This window comes from Canis lupus, chromosome 2 (assembly GCF_011100685.1).
Source record: "Canis lupus familiaris isolate Mischka breed German Shepherd chromosome 2, alternate assembly UU_Cfam_GSD_1.0, whole genome shotgun sequence".
NCBI lineage: Eukaryota > Metazoa > Chordata > Mammalia > Carnivora > Canidae > Canis > Canis lupus.
This window is the reverse complement of record NC_049223.1, coordinates 62,192,667-62,210,483: the sequence shown is the minus strand read 5'-3', so window position 1 is coordinate 62,210,483 and position 17,817 is coordinate 62,192,667. Positions and strand designations below refer to the sequence as shown.

The 17,817-nt window shown below is 40.4% G+C and overlaps 2 long non-coding RNA genes across 2 annotated transcripts; one reads left to right on the top strand and one right to left on the bottom strand.

The window, feature by feature from the left end:
• Positions 1 to 367: 367 nt before the first annotated feature.
• LOC111092849 lies at positions 368 to 12,838 on the bottom strand. The gene is made up of 3 exons (XR_005355037.1): positions 12,549 to 12,838; positions 6,285 to 6,443; positions 368 to 487 (listed from the first exon to the last, which is right to left on the bottom strand). It is a non-coding gene; the product is annotated as an uncharacterized LOC111092849 (long non-coding RNA).
• A 71-nt stretch (positions 12,839 to 12,909) lies between these two features.
• On the top strand, positions 12,910 to 17,546 carry LOC111092850. The gene is made up of 3 exons (XR_005355038.1): positions 12,910 to 13,027; positions 14,315 to 14,409; positions 17,163 to 17,546. It is a non-coding gene; the product is annotated as an uncharacterized LOC111092850 (long non-coding RNA).
• Positions 17,547 to 17,817: the final 271 nt, after the last annotated feature.

The window sequence follows — 17,817 nt, the reverse complement described above, 5'->3', positions numbered from 1 at the left end:
TCCTTGCTATAGAAACCTGAAAGTAAGTATCATTTTTTTCTTCCTAATATAAAAGGCAGGTACTTTTTCTAGGCAAGAAGCCCAAATCCACCTGCCCTTCTTTTCCTTTAGGACTCCACCCATTCCTTGCTGTAACTTAATGCATTATTCCTATAACTTATTTTCTTTAAAATAGAAAAAGAAAAGGAAAAAAAAAAAAAACTAAGGCAGGGACTTCAGAGGAGTCATATTCCACTCCAGTAAAAAGATGGAATCTACCTGTCTATGGCAGAGTGGAATCCACCCACCAATTCTTACAAACTATTGACAAACTGTATGAGTGAGTGTGTGTGTGCATGTGTGTAGGGAGAGAGAAAGGACACCATTATTTTTATTCTTTAATCAGAGGATAACCAGACTTTCTCTATCCCAAGTGAGTTTACATTTTAAGTTCTTAAATGGTTGCTTTTTCTCAAATCCACAGGCAAAGGTCAGAAGGAAGAAGACTCTGTTGAGGATAGAAAAGAGAAATATACTCAGTGGCTAGAGATAACTTCTCTCAATCCAGGAGTCAGGCGAGGGCATCTCTGGCTGACATTTACCCTTCCCTCTAAACTCTCTCAGGCCTCGATAGCTCCTACTCTTTCCTTCCTTCCTTCTCACTTCTCCTCACTCAGAGGCTCATCTCTTGCCTAAAGGCTCAAGGGAAAGTCCTAAGTAGTGAACACCATTTATGAGAAAAGGAAGACATTGGTTCAACTGGTCCATCTCCTCCAACTAGACAACTGGCGTGGTGTCTGCTGGTTGCCAATGGTCAGAATGAGGCCGGAGACCATTCAAACCTCCCTTCCTTGTTAGATTGCGAGTCTGCAGAGCAGAGAAAACACTGTATTGGGAAATCGAATGCCAAAGAGAAGATATTCAGAAGGTAAATATATGCACAGAGTGGAGGGGTGAGGGGCAGGTAAGCTCTGAGGAGACAGAGAAACTGGTGTGTCTAAGGGAGAACAGCTGGAGCTAAGGGACAGCAAAGTGACAACACCTAAGAAGCAATAATGCAAAGTAGGGTGATAAAGCAGAAAGTAGCGAAGAGCTTCATTTCCTGTCACTTGCCCTATTTCCTGTATTATAAAATGCAAACTCCATAACATCATCTTATGATCTTGTGTGATTGACACCTCCTGTCTCAGCAGCCTCTTCCCTAAAAAGGCTTCCCCTTATTCCTAGCTGCATGAACCTTTAATGTCCTCCAACATGCCAGACTTGTTTCTGCCTCTGCGTCTTGTCATTGGCTGTTTTGCCTGTTGTGGCCGGCTCTTCCCATCTGTCAAGTCTCAGTTCAAATGTTACCTCCTCTGAGAGGTCATCCTTGATCATCTTCTCCAGTATAGACCTGCTGCTGCCCATCACTTCCTACCTCACTACTCTAGAATGTTCTCCTTCACTGTTCTTCACACAAGCTAAAATCATCTTGTTCATGTTCCTTCTTTCTTTCTGCTAACTTGGGGCTTAGTTCACTCTTCTAGCTCCTCAAAGTGTAAAGTTAGGTTTTTATTTGAGATCTTTCTTCTTTTTTAATGTAAGCACTTACTGCAATAAACATCCCTCTTACTACTGCTTTTGCTGCATCCCTTAAGGTTTTTTTTTTTTTTATTGTTGCAATTGGAGGTGTCTTTGTTGTAGTAGCTAGTACTACCCACCCTAGCTAATACACCAAAGGAGTCTTGCAGATGTTTTGTGAGGATCAACCAGGAGACACACATATCACAGCTTCTCTGAAATTCCTTTTTCCCATAATTCATTTCTCCTGGGCCTTGGAACATGAATTCCAGCTGCTCCATCAACCAAAGGCTAAAACCATTTTCTCTGCTGAGCACAAAGTCTTCATTCATTAGGGTGATCTCCAAACACATCCATCCCCTGGTGCTCATTTCCTGGCCTGGAAGTGTGTGAGGAGCATAGCACTCCTTGGATTTATATGCTCTATTACCTGTATTACTGAGAATGCTGGGCTGCAGCCATTCATCATCTACCAGCCCACCGGACAAAATGATTCACTCTAGACTTAAAGGTTGAAGTCGATTGAGTATCGTTTTAACTGGAGGGAAAGGCACTTCCATAAAATGGCAAGAGCTTTATGGCAGAAAGTTGTATTAATGACCCCACTTCAGTGCTTATCAGGAGGAGGTCATATAATCCCTTCCCGGAATTACATGCTGGCCAGTTCAGATAAATAACACAGATCTCCACCATTCATAATCCAAAATGTTAACAATTAATTTCCGAAATCAATCCTGAAGGGAGCTGGAAGCCCAGATCGTTGGGCCCAGACAGGCCTTGCTTGGTGGATTTCTCATGAGTCAAAATTTAAACCTCAAACTTGTAACGAACTGTTGTCAAGACACAGCTGACTTAGGCAATCAAGATAACATTATTCAGCAATAACGTGGGTGAAACATACTCTAAGTGTGAATTAATAAGTCGGCTGACACCAGGTCCCAGATGTTTCCTACTCTGGCAATATGCCCAAAGTGATGATAAGCAGATTTACATACTTAACTAATATGTTTATTTAAAGGAAATTTCCAAATCCAAAATAACATCCAGATTTCTTATTTGGCTGCAGATCAAAAGACATCCTATCAATAAAGACAGAATCCAGGATAAACCTTTTCAACATCTGCTTAAAACCAAACAACAGATTTGAGGGTTTTGGTAAAACTTAATTGCAGGCAAATTTTACTGCCTCTTACATAAATATATATTTTCATGTCCCGGGGGTGGTTCTGACCTCATCAATTCTCATGTTCACAATATACAACATTGTTCTTTTACCAGCACCAATAGCTCTGCCTTTATGGAGCCTTCCAGTCTCAAGGTTTTCTTCTAGACTGGAGGATGAACAGACTTTCCCCCTCATCAGGAAAGCGGACTGAAAGTCAGAGGCGAGAGCAAGAGCTTGGAATGTTGTAGAAAACAAAGATCTGTTCCTCTCCCAACCAGTTAGTGCTTTGTTTTTCCATAATTACTAAAAAAGCATTTATTTGGTCTCACTCTCCCTTCACTTTAGAGTGATGCTCTTTTGAGTCCTGATCTTTTTCTTTTCGTTGTGGTGGTGGTGGTTGAGTCCCCAAGGGAAAGCTCAGTAACTGGATGAAAGCCTTAATAGATGTCTACCCTTGGTAAGGAGATGATGATGGGATGGGTGTCAGCCATACTAGCTCATGACCCTTCAGTGTGAATGAGTTCACTTTTCCTACGTATTAAGTGCCTGAAGTGGGACCAGGATGGTTGGGCACTGAGGCATTTTTTCCTACCCAGTGGTCAGGCTTGTAATTGAACTAAGAATGTGCTTCAGAAATTCCCTTTGCCTAGGGATCTGTTTAGCGACAGAGCCAATATTAGCTGCTTGACCCTGGGGCAGGGAGATTTGAAGAGTCAGAAGTCATCCATCTTTGCTCTCTCTCCATCCTTTGAACTCAGTCATGTAATATTTGTGAGTCTAATCTCTTCAGAGCCAAGATTGGAAGGATAGGTTGGTGGGAGCATTCAAAGAAATACCCCAGCTAAAACACAGAGATCCTATTTTCCTTCTCTTAATTGGCAAATATTTCTAAATACCTCACTCAATTATAGTTCAGATTTTTCTAATAATAAGTGATACCATAGATAACAATTATCTAGTTTGAAACAGGTATCAAAAGCCTTCAAATCTGTCTAGCCTTTGATCCAGAAATTCTACTTGCAGAATGTATCTTAAGAAATAATTATGGGAGGAAAAAAAAAAAAAGAAATAATTACAGGGGCACCTGGGTGGCTCAGCCAGTTGAGCAGCTAACTCTTGGTTTCAGCTCAGGTCATCATCTCAAGGTGGTGAGATCCAGCCTCACGTTGGGTTCCATGCTCAGTACAGAGTCTGCTTGAATATTTTCTTTCTTCCTCTCCCTCTGCCCCTTCCCCCTGTATGTGCTCTCTCAATCTCTCTTTCAAATAAGTAAATCTTTAAAAAAAATTATTATAGATTTGTGCACACATTTAACTATAAGAATGCATGGCTGTGCTAATGATAAGAAAAGAAATATCACAAATGACCTAAATATCAAACAATTAAGACCAGCTAATTAAATGATGGCCCACAATTTATAAAATTTTTCAAACTGAAGTAATAAAACTTAATGACAATGAATGGTGCTTATATTGGTGAGTAAAAGAAAAAGCCAGCTTGCCAAAAATATGTGTTGTATTTTGCTATTAGGAGATATACATGTACAAATATGTCATATGTAATATTTCAATGACATATAACAAAATTATGACAGGGGTGCAATCATAGGTGATTGTCATTTGGGTTATTTCTTACTTATTTTATCATCTCAGTGCTCTGCCATGAACAACTACTTTTATGATTCAAAATTCTAAAAATATTGTGAAGATTTTAATTTTAAATCAATTTTCAAAGGTATAATTTATATGCAACTAAATGCTTTCAGCTTAAATATTCACTTCAATGAGTTTTGACAAATACATGTTCCCCATGTCTCTGACAATTAAGACACAGGACAATGAAAATATAGAATTCCTATATAACTTCTACCCTAAAAAGTTCCTTCATGTCCCTTTGTAGTCAAACTCCTTCTCACCTTTGGCTCTAAGGCAACTTTCTGGGCTGACCCATGTCCCCTAAAATTCATATGTTCAGGTCTCAACCTCCAATATCAGAATGTGACTGTATTAGGAGATAAGGCCCTTCCAGAGGCTATTAAGGTAAGACGAGGTTATACAGATGGGTCTTATCCCAGTAAGACTGTTATAAGAAGAAGACATTAGAGGGGTGACTGGGTGGCTCAGTCAGTTAAGCATCTGCCTTCGGCTTAGGTCATGCCCAGGGTCCTGGGATCAAGCCCCACATTGGGCTCCCTGCTCAGCAGAGAGCCTACTTCTCCCTCTCTCTGCTTCTCCCCTTGCTTGTGCTCTCTCTCTCTCTCTCTCTGTCAAATAAATAAATAAAATTTTAAAAAGAAAAGGAAAAAAGAAGACGACATTAAAACACAGACATGCACAGAGAGAAGACAGAAGGCGGCCATCTACAAGCCAAGGAGAGAGGCCTCAGAAGATAGCAAGCCTGCTGATACCTTCTCAGACTACTAAGTCTCCAGAACTTTGAGAAAATAAATGTCTGTTGTTTAAGCCACTCAGTCTGTGGTATTGGTATGGCAGCCTTAGCAAACCAGTAGAGACATTAGAGTTTTTTTTTTTTTTTTTTTAAGTTTTGTATAATAGAATCGTGTAGTGTGGATGTTTGGCTTCTTTTCGCACAGATTCAGCCTTGATGTTTTCAAGATTCATTTTGTGCTGTGTACCTATGGATTACTCAATTATTTACTCTAATCTGTTGGTGATCCCTTTTTATTGCTGGGTGGCATTTCACTATTTGGCTATATCACATTTTATTTATCCACCCACCAGATAATGAACACTTAGGTTGTTTCCAGTTTTGTGCTATTATGAATAAAGCTAGTATAAAATTCTTGCACAAGTTTTTTTGCTTTTGTTTTTGTTTTTGTAGACATGCTTTCATGTGCCTTGGTAAATATCCATGAATGGAATTGTGGGATCATGAGAGAAGTGAATGTTTATAAGAAATTGCCAAACTGGTTTCCAAAGTGGTTATACCATTTTACAACCCTGTCAGCAATGGATGGAAATTCCAGTTGCTCACCACATCTATTCCAACACTTGGTTTTCCAGTCTTTTAAATTTTAGCCATTCCAGAGGATATGTAGCGGTGTGTCATTATGGTTTAAATTTACATTTCCCTCATGGCTAAGAATGTGAGCATCTTTTAACGTGCTTATTGATCATTTGCATATTTCATTTTGTGATCTGTCTTTTCAAGTCTATTGTTCACTTTTTATTGTATAATTTGTCTTTATTATTGAGTTGTAGAAGTTCTTTATATATTCTAGATACAAGTCTCTGTCAATTACGTGAATTGCAACATATTCTTCCAGCCTGTGGCTTTTCTTCATGTTTTCTTCATACTGTCTTTCAAGAAGCAGAGGTTTTATACTTATTTTGTTCTTGATAAAAAGAAGTGACCAGTGGTGTTTTGTAAGAAACCAAGATCATCAAGATCATTTCCATTTTAGCTCAGCCTCCAGTTTTCTGACTTGATTTCTATCTCTCTTGTCAAATGGACTTTTCCTCATTAACTCAACTAACTGGTACCTACTGGTAGAAGCTCTGAGCAGAAAAGGCAAGTGAGATGTCAGGAAGCCATAGCAAAAACAGAAACAAAGACTAACCTGCTCTGGCACTTCCTCTGACCTCTAGGAAGGGAAGTACCATGTCTGCTGAAACACCTTCTAGTGCTTTCTGGCTTCAAACCAACAGCAAGCAGTTTCTTTCATTCACAGCTGACAAAAGTCCTTTTCAGGTATGATTTGGTAAGTGCTGTTGTGCTTCTTTGCCACAAGCAAAACAAAAAAATAGAGATCCTTTAAAATTCTATTAGAAAACAGATCTTTCAGGAAATGCAGAATTGGGCTTTCTGAGCTAGAAGGCTAAACTATTCCTTCACTTTCCTAGAACTGACTGCTTTCTGCTATGTGCCCCAAATGAACACTATATACATACATATGTCATCACAACTCAAAGCTTCTTATGGTGTGTATTTCTTTACACGTCTATCTCTTACAATCACACAAGAAGCCCTTGAGGACGTGGCCATGCATTGTCCTTCTTTGTATATTTAGAGCCTAATATAGAACTGGCACAGCGTGAGAACCAATAGTACCTGAACTGCTGAACAAATGAGTGAATGAATAAATGAGTTAATTAATTGTCCAAACCCCAAACTCTGAGATTCCTCTTCTGGTTCCACACTTGATGAAATCTTTCACTCTGGAGTTAGATGGACCTGGGATCATGTCGCAGCTCCATTTCTTCCTCCATGTTATGCAAACTCCTTAGCCTTTGAACCTCAGTCTCTTCAACTTATTAAAGGAAAATGATGGCTATGATTATGATAGTAGCCTCATCAGTTTGTGTAGATTAAATGAGCGAACCCAAAGTGTACATCCAGCGTCTGGTTCATGATCAGAGCTCTGTAAATGTTAGCTCTGATTATTGATACGCTGCATTTCATGTGACTCATGCCTTATAAAATTACTCTTAATGTTTGCTATGGGTAGAAGGTGGTGGTAGTGGTGATGAGAATGATTAACTATGGGGCTGAGCGTCTTAGATGCATTATATTTACTAATCTTCACAAGAACCTTGAATCACAGGGATTTATCCCTGTTTTATAGTTGTAGCTGAAGTGACTGCAGGAGGTTACCAAGCTAGTAAATGATGAAGCTGGGATTCAGAGTCCCTTCACCCAAGAGGGTACTCTTCAGAGGAGAGGATGCCTGTGGCCAAGGAGGTCAGAGGCATGGGGTCCAGATTGTTCAGTCTGGAGGATTGGAGCCCAGCCAACTTTGAGGACCACCAGTTCTATCCTTCTCTCCATTAGATACTATGTCAGTTAGGATTAACTTCTGTTGTATGTTACATACAATACAAATAACAGTGGCTTATAGAATTTTTTCTTTCTTGCACAAGAAAAGAGCAGAGATGTTCAGTCCAATGCTGGTATGGTGGGTTCCAATCTGTAAAATAAGGTTTCTTTTATCTTTTTGCTCCTCCCAAAATAGAAATCAGGAGAAATGCTCTCTTTACTCACAGAGCCTGAAACTCGCTGAACCCACTAAGAGACATCCAGCCCTAACAAGTAGGTCAGTCCAAGAACCTTCTTTGTCTGGGACTTGAGACTCTCCTCCTCCACCAAGTGCCACCCTTCTGCACTCTCAAGTAGCTCTACTAGAAACCAGTGGGAGCCCCAACACCACCAGATATAAAAAGCAGATTAAAATAATTCCACAAAGGCTCTGAAAATTAAATTGCTTTTAAACATGTTCATCCTGGGATCATATCTCAGCTCTACCTCTTGCCAAGACCTGCGTGCTAAACCTAAAGAGCCTGCTAAAATAAAAGATATAAATAAGACCCAGCATCTTTTAACAATAACAGCTAAAAGTCCAGAATACAATAAAAAACCATCATACCAAGCATCAAGAAAATCACAATGTGAATAAGGAAAGACAACCAGCACTGAGCTGAATCAGATACTGGAATTATATGACAAGGATTTGAAAGCAGCCATCATTAAAATGTTTCAACAATCAACTACAAGTTTTCTTGAAACAAATTAAGAAAAACAACAGAAAATCTCAGCACAGAAAAAGGAGTTAAAAAAAAAAAAGAAAAAACAAGCAGAAATTATAATCTTAAAAATACAATCAGAGGGATAGAAAGGGCTTATCTCCCAGCTGGGTCAGCACCTTCAAAGAACCCCAGAAGAACCACTGAATGATTTCCAAATTTAATTTCACTGGATGTTTTTTAGCTACAAGGGAGTCTGGGAAATGTAGTCCCTATGCTGAGCCACCAGGGATAGATTGGCGTTTTGTTTATTGGGTCAAAGGCAGGAATAAGGATTGAATTATTAACTACTCATGTCTACCACTGAAACAAATGGCTCATATCTGAGAATGAGACTAAGGCTCTGGGAGTTAGTATTGGAATATGGACTTATTATGAATAAGACTAGAGAAATTGTGTGACTGTTAAGGAGGATGATGATTTTTTGGTTGGGTCTGGCGTGATCCACAGTCACCATGATTCCTAAGAGATGGCATAACGACAACTTGATATGACCTAATGTCACTAACATCTCAACAGGCTCACCTTCTCAGGAAAGGCCACTTAATTACCTGATTAATTTGCTCATCTTAATTAACTTGTCCCTATTGTTGATAACCTTGTATTGATTGCTCTGCTGGTAGTAATTAGAAAAGTGGTAGAGAGGTAAATGGAGAAGCCACAAAGAGGGAAAACAGAGCATGCACTCCTGTCTCAGGAATCTACCCTCTAGACTTTGAACTCAACACTTTTGTTTCTCCCTCTGGGTAAATATATTAGAAATGCAAGTCATTTTCGCTGGTAATCATTTCTACCTACCCCACATTCCTTCTTAGAGGATCTGCCCTTGACCTTTTTTCAAATATTTTGCTGACACAGTCCTCCTTCCTCAGCTACAGCTGAGTGGTCAATGGATGAACCCGTAACCTAAGCTGGACAGTTACATTCTATTTTTTTTTTAGATTTTTGAATCGGAGCATAAAGAAACAGTATCAGTTAACTTTGGGTGCTGAAACTGCATCATTCTGTAGATTTGGAGGGTGGCCAGGGTAGCCATTTTGTGGCTGCCATCTTGGACCTTAAACTCCATCAGCAACCAGAGAGAGCTGGTCAGTCAAGCTCGCCAGACTCCTAATGGCTTTACAATTCCTGGTCCCAGTCTCTTGTCCTTTACCCATACTTCTTACTCCGGGCTTTACATGATACTTCTGATTCTTTTACAGAAGTTTTTTTGTACATAAGATCACTCAATTTGGTTGCCATTTCTTGCAACCCAGTGAGCCCTTAATATAGTAAAGCACTCTCATTGTTGACTTATCTTCATTTTAACCTTAAACCCCTCTGAAATGCATATGTAAGAGATCTATGAAAAATCAGTAAAATGGGAGTGCTATCAAAAATGTAAACTGAGGGGTGCCTGGGTGGCTCAATGGTTGAACATCTGCCTTTGGCTCAGGTCATGATCCCGAGGTTCATGGATGGAGACCCGCATAAGGCTCCTTGCAGGGAGCCTGCTTCTCCCTCTGCTTAGGTCTCTGCCTTTCTCTGTGTGTCTCATGAATAATAAATACATAAAATCTTTTGAAAAATGTATAAACTGAGAACAGATTGTTGGTTGGCAGAGACTGGAGGTGGGGAGTGGAAGAAATGGATGAAGGTGGTCAAAATGTACAAACTTCCAGTTATAAGATAAATAAGTTCTGAACATGTAACATATACTGTGGTGACTATGGTTAATGATATTGTATTGTATATTTGTACACCTCTGAGACAGTAAACCTGAAAAGTGAATCATAAGAAAAATGATTGTAACTATGTGAGGTGATGAATGTGAACTAAACCTATTCTGGTGATCATTTTGCAGTGTATACATATACCAAATCATTTTGTTTTGTACCTTAAACTAATATGATATTATGTGTTAATTATATCTCAATAAAACTGGAAAAAATGTATAAAGTGATAAACTGTTCTGGCTTCCATCAGGCCCAGTGCCTAATTCTTTCCCACCCATTAACTCATACTCTGCCTATCATTAACATGTCACTGTATCCCCACTGATTTAAGTCCTTTGGGACCCCCTGATTCCCATATCCCACCCAGATTCCCAGAACTCTATTGCCTCCCAGAGGTAATCATAGTCAACACTTAGTTCCAGTGATTTTGGCTTGGAGCCATGGCATTGCAAAGCTAGTATTGAAGTAATGCTCTCTCACCTAATTTGATTGAATTGAGTGTTCCAGTAAAACTGGTGATGTTTTCCTTGCTACAGGGTCCATCCTAATGAACAAATGCTGCCTCTCTTTCATAGAAGGCTGAAAATGTGGGCTTATAAAGAAAACCTTTACAATCACTTCTTGGTGTCTCAGAGATCATCCAACATAATTAAACATGGGGCTAGGTTGGGAAATGCTAAAATAAGCCCAACTTAGAGTGCACATATGTCTTTCATTTACTATTGTGGCATCAAACTTTGACTATTTCCTCAAACTTTGCCTATTTATTGTTTTCCTGAAACTTTGGCTATTTATTGAAAATATAATAGAAGTAAAAGAGCCAATACAAATTTAAAGTAGCCTAATCAATGAGACAGAGCCATGACCATCTGGAGTCTCATGTTCCCAACACCTTTATCTAGAGTCTTCATAAGCACTGACTGAATTCGTACAAGTCAAATAAACAAGAACAGCTCCAAATTTTGTTGAATAGAATAAAGGTATTATTACAAATAACAACCAGTACGGAGAAAATTCATATGCTACTTACAACTCTTTGATAGCTACCCAATCCCAAGGATTTTTATGAGTCCTGAAACAGCAGAAATCTGGAAGCTCAACTCTAGAAGACTGAAGAGCCTCATCATAGCCTTGAATTTAAGTCAATTGTAGAAGGACAAACATTATATGGTCTCATTCATTTGGGGAATATAAAAAATAGTGAAAGGGAATAAAGGGGAAAGGAGAAAAAATAAGTGGGAAATATCAGAAATGGAGACAAAACATGAAAGACTCCTAACTCTGGGAAACGAACTAGGGGTGGTGGAAGGGGAGGTGGGCGGGGGGGTGGGGGTGACTGGGTGACGGGCACTGAGGTGGGCACTTGATGGGATGAGCACTGGGTATTATTCTATATGTTGGCAAATTGAACACCAATAAAAAATAAATTTATAAAAAAAAAAGAAAGAAAGAAACTAACTCTTCATTTCTTAAAACAACACTTTTTTGGGTCTCTGTTACTAGAATCTAACCTAATACTCATGAATGCACAAGTTTCTGTATTGACAAGTATGTGTCTACAACATCATTTAAAAGGCATCATGGGGGATCCCTCGGTGGCTGAGCGGTTTAGTGCCTGCCTTGGGCCCAGGGCGTGATCCTGGAGTCCCGGGATCGAGTCCCACATGGGCTCCCTACATGGAGCCTGCTTCTCCCTCTGCCTGTGTGTCTCTGCCTCTCTCTCTGTCTCTCTCTCTCTGTGTCTCTCATGAATAAATAAATAAAATCTTAAAAAAAATAAAATAAAATAAAATAAAAGGCATCATGGTATTCCAGGACAAGGAAAGAGCACAACTTACTCATCCAGCCCATTACTGTAGGATGTTTAAGCTATTTCCGACATTTTTCTAGGTTAAACAAGACATTGTGATCACTCTAATAATGAAACATCCAAGCACATTCTCAGAGATCTCCTTAAGATAAACTGCTAAACTAGTTTATGTACACCAGTTTGGCTGGGCCCAGCTACACTATTTCTATTTAAAATATATTTAAATTTTTTTTTAATTTTTATTTATTTATGATAGTCTCACAGAGAGAGAGAGAGAGAGAGAGAGAGAGAGGCAGAGATACAGGCAGAGAGAGAGGCAGGCTCCATGCACCGGGAGCCCGACGTGGGATTCGATCCCGGGTCTCCAGGATCGCGCCCTGGGCCAAAGGCAGGCGCCAAACCGCTGCGCCACCCAGGGATCCCTATTTAAATTTTTTTGAAACTTACTTCCAACGTTCTTCTCTAGAGAGGTGGTACCAAATCATGTTTCTACAAAACTTGCAGGAAGTGGTTTATTGATGACAGCTGTTTTTTTAATCTTTGACAATTTGATTTATGCTGGACTTTTGCTGGACTCTTGCAACCTGCCCATGGTAATGTTACCTCTTAGTGATAAGTATCCTCTCTCCATCACCACCACCAAGACTACCAGTTTCTCTGCTTTAGGGTTAGCAGTCCTGCTTATACTCCTACCACACTCACTTTATTGTGGGGAAGAGAAAAGTTGCAGCCATTAATTAATGAAGCCATTCATTCATCTAATGTTATTGAGTACCTACTTTGTACCAGCATTGTGATAGCTGTTGATGGTACAGAGATGGACAAGACTGAAAAGATCCCTATTTTCATAGAGAAGATTACCCTGGCCTGCCACCATTCATAAGGGTGACTCTCTGGGCTCAGGATCTGCCTCCATCCCAGTACATTGTGGAAGAAGGTCTTCTCTCTCCCATGGGCACTCACTTGTCAGCCATAGAGATCTTCACAGATATTGTCTTTTTAATCTTGCTGATTATAATGGGAGACGGTCACTATGGCAAGACTACAATGGGCTACTAGTGAGTAATTTTGATGTTGGACTTGTCATAATGGTCCAAATATGCTAGAGAAGAGACTCAGTCTTTACCTCATAGGGATGAAGTTTTCCTAAATGTAGCACCTTAATTGAAGTGGCCTTCTCTCTCTGACACCCAAATGACTTCAACCATATGGACAATGGTCCACCCTTCAACTCCTACCACCAAATCAGCCTAAGGAGGTCAGAGCTCTGGAATGTTCTAAGAATCCACAATTTGTAAGGCAGATGGGATCATAGAGGAAATGGAATATAACCCATCTCCTGTCTAAGAATCTCTCCAATGTCCATCTTTCACAAGCCCTGATTCTATTGTAGTCATTCTCCATTTCTGTAGTTTTCTAGAGCAGATACACAGTGGGACATGACTCAGAAACCATGATCCAGATGCGGCCAGAATCAGACCCAGGTTTTAGGACTTAAAAGTAATGCCTGTATGTTCTGATTTGAAGTAGTGACCTGACAATGGCTTCAAACAACCTGAGATCTCTAGATTCTTGTCTAGACCTCCTGTGAGGTCATATGGGTTTGTATCTTGCAAATTTTATGGGAAAAAATAATATAAAATTCATGAGCATTCCAAGTCCAAGAGGATAGTGTGTGTGTGTGTGTGTGTGTGTGTGTGTATGACTTTATATGTTTATGTACATGAGTATGTGTTTATGGAGGCAGAGTTTCTTTGGAAACCATTTGGCATATACAAGTGAATGGCCCTTATCACATACATATGGGCAAGTCTTCTTAATTTTTCTGCTTTCCATAGGAGCAAAATAAACGTTATTGAGCTCTGCAGTTTGCATTGTGAATTTGTTTTTGTCTGTTCCCTGATAGGAGATAGGCTCTACAGGAGCAGGGATCTTGTCTATCTTGCTTGATGCTACCTCCACACAACCTAGTATGGTGCCTGGCATATAGTAACCATTCAAAAATTAATGTAGACATACTCATCACATTTCATTCACACAACTACTCTGTGAGGGGATCTCTATTATTCATTTACTCATTCGACAGCTTTCTTTGAGTGTCTGATATTTCTTTGAGTGTGCCTGATATTATGCCAGCCACAAACCATAGTTAATCATCTTCCTCCTCCCTGCCAGGTGCCTTTTGGGGTCTAAATGTAACATGGGAGATGGGAATGTGCCCTTGTTAGCAGGTTTTACAGATATTTGGCATTTTATCTGTCTATTCAAACCCATTTTGGAACAAGGGAGTGGAATAAAGACATTTGATTTATTACTGACAATGTGAGTAAATTTAGTCATCCCCAAAACACACACAGACACACACACACACACACACACACACACACTCACTCACTCTCACACTCACACAAATGAGATTCAGTGAAAGGGATGTACCTTTAATTACTCTACATTTATGTCCCCTTCTGCTCCCAGGGCAGGCAGACAATATCCCACCCAACTCATGCCCACATCTCAATTTTACCACCTCTTCCCTTCCTCACAGCTCAGCTTAGACTGGGTTTCACCATCCAGGGGGCAGGCCTTTCTCATCCCAAGCTGGAGTCTCCAAAGGGGGCCATACCTCCAGACAGCAACCAGGTGAGAAAGTTAGAAGTATGCTGGAGGCTCAGTATCCTCAGGGGGAGGTGAGAAGAAGGGGTCTCCAGAGGGTGAAGTCTCCTGTAGCCAGCTCACTGGTGGTTGGCACCTAGGTTTAATAGAGCTGGCTTTGGGGCCTGGGATCAGGCTCATTGCCATCTCGACAGATGGGCACATGGGTAGATAGCCAGCAGATAATGTATGAGCAACAAATGTGTTTGTTGAGGGCAGTTTTCCCAGGCAGGAGCATCGAAACAGGCTCATCCTGAGACGCCACACCTGTGCTCCTCTTCTGTCTAAAAACTGGCTGGAGGCTGAAGTCCCGGGAGGCGCCTGTACAATTGCTATCTAATTCCTGCAAAAGAGAGGAGGGCGTGGCTCAGGAGAGCACAAGGATAAGTACTCCCCTCAGGGGGGCAAAAAAGACGCCAACATCTATTTTCAATGAAGGCAACTGGAGGGAGTGAGGTTAAACACAAAGAAGACCCCATGGGTTTGTCTGTATTTCTCCCTCTTACAACTGAGAAGCTGTGAAAAACCCATTTTATGACACTTATGTAGTCATGGTGAACTTTGAGGAGAAAACGGGGGAATGTGCAAAACATTGACAACTGCCCTGGAATCTTCTTTCTGGGAAATGAGAAATTCTGTCATCATGAAGTGTAAATTATGAATATCATGACTAGTGTCTAGAGGTAAGAAAAGTACAGCCCATGTGTAGACACTGCTTTATCCTGTGTGCCTGGGAGACCCCACTAATTGATTACAATGTATTCAGTATTTTCTCATGAATCCAAAGCAAGGCTTCAGATCTTTTAAAAAAATTTATTATCTAATACATTCACAGGGTGCAAAATACTAAAATCTATACTTGAGAAATCTCCCTCCTGTCCCTGACCCCCAGCCACTCAGTTCCCTTCCCCAGACTAGGACCAAGGGTGCCCAGACAATATTCTAGCTTTGAGAGGACATGGCACAGGAGATGATATCCCATGCAGAATCTAGTCTCTCAATTTCAGAGAAGTGGTCCACCAACATTTTTCCAGCTCCAGTCTTGATCACCCAGTGGTCAGATGGGACAGAGCAGATGTGCCTCTGTGGCAATGATATAGGTCCATAATATCAATTTTCGATTAGATGGGCATCTCTGTGCCCACAATGCTCCAGATGCTCCTGAGTAATGATTGGGCTTCTTGGGGGCTGATATCCACTGAGCAGGGTCAGTATCACTCGACAAGCCTTTGACAACTAGAGTTTCTCTAGACTTCTTGAGGTCTGCTCTTGGGGTGAGGGTCAGATGCCAAGCTGGAAAATTTCACTGGCCTGTGAATGTTGACAAAGTTTGAGAAAACAAAAGGAAGAAAAGGAAACACGGGACTGGAAATCACAAGATTCTGGATCCCTCTCCCTGTTCTGGTATCTCCTAGTTGTGTGACCTCACATTTCTGGTGTGAAATGAGGGAGCTGCACTGAAGAGAAGTAGGAGGAGTAGTTATATCCATGAGCCTTAGAGCTAGACTATCTAGCTCTTGCTCTGGCATTCACCAGTCTTGGGACCATTGATGAGACATACAAGTTCTCTTAACCTGTGTCCTCCTAAGTAAAGTGAGGATAATAATTGTTCCTGACTCATGGAGTTATTGTAAGAGTTGAATGGGCTTACAGTACATTTAAACTGGGTGGCATAATCCTTAAAATGTGGTAAGCACTCAATGTTAGCTGTTATTATTTTATGATAACTTTCAAAAGATCCAGGAAATACTAGAGGGAATATACTGAGGAATTAACTAGCTATTTTTATGTCAATACTAATGATCATAACTGGCCACTAAGTTATTTGAAACTTCTATATTTGCTATTGCTGCCATCCCCATACTCCAAAGGTAGGAACATTAATTTTGCCACTCATGATTAGATTTAGAGATGTTAGTGAAGGTCATCAAATTGTTTGTAGAAACATCAAATTGTTTCTACCAATAAAGTTTTCCACTTGGTAAGCCACGCATTTGAGCTTTTTACACTGAAAATGTAGTCATGGTTCTTGTCCTTAGTAGGTAAAATATAGATCTGTTTGGTGGTAGGAAGGTTTGATCCCCATGTTATCACAGTTGCACCAGCCTCCATTAAGACATTTTCTTGAAATGCATCATCAATGTCTCTGAGTTGAATTGTGTCCCCCAGAAAGGTGTGTTGAAGTACTAGTCCCCAGAACTTGTGACTATGACTTCCTCTTTGGAAATAGGGTCTTTGCAAATGTAATCAAGTTGGGATGAGGTCATACTGCTGTACGGATGGGCCCTCCTACAATGTGACTGGAATCAATATAAGAATAAAAGAGATACAGACACACAGGGAGAATGCCATTAGATCACAGAGACAGAGATTACAGTGCAGTGTCTATGAGTCAGGGCAGCTAAGAGAAAGGCATGGGACATATTTTCACCTAGATCCTTGAGAAAGAGCATAGCTCTGCTAACACCGTGTTTTCAGACTTATAGCCTCTAGAACCGCAGAGAGAATAAATATCTCTTGTTTTAAGCTATCCAAGTTTGTGGTATTCTGTTACAGCAGCCCTGGGAAACTAATACAGTCCTAGATGAAGGTAAAGATGGAGGAATTGGTGAAAACAAATCAAGGACAGAGAGACAAGGTCTTTGGGAACATATATGATTATTTCTATTTTCGTGTATTTAGATAATTATGCCCAGAACAACTATACCAACAGTGTCCCACTAACCTTGTTCTCATTTCAGGGTCCACCTGGCTGTTCCCTCACTATGGAAAACTCTCGTCCCAGATCTGATCATGTAACTTCCTTTCCCGCACTCAGCTTTACCTCCTCAGAGACCTTCATGGGCCATCCCCACCATAGTGGCCCAAGGCCCTAGACATTTTTTTATCATTTTTCCCTGTTGAGTTTTTCCAAAACACAATGCTGTATGAAATTCTCCTGTTCAAATGACGGCTCTCTGGGTTGCTCCTCTCCACTGTGGCAGGATGTCAATACCCTGAGAGAAGAACATGCTGCCTCAGGCCCTATTCTCTGCAGCACCCAGAAGAGAGTCTTGCTTGTAACAGGCACACAATTCCATATATAATCACATTTAAGATGACCCCAATTGTAAGATGCATCATTACTGTGTACCACTAAGAAAGAAAAAGATACTAATTAAACTCTGACCTGATAGTGATGGAGAGACACATCCCAACCCAGGGTATCAAACTGAAAGAAAGCATGTCTTAGATGCAATGAAATGTGGTAAATGTTTCAATAATACTGATCTCATGCAGAGTTCTGTTCTTGGGACAATCTCCTGACCATTGTGAAGACCAACACAGGAGTTACAGTGTTTGCCTTGAGCATGGTTCCAAGACTATGACATGGTTCCCACATGCACAGAGTGGAAG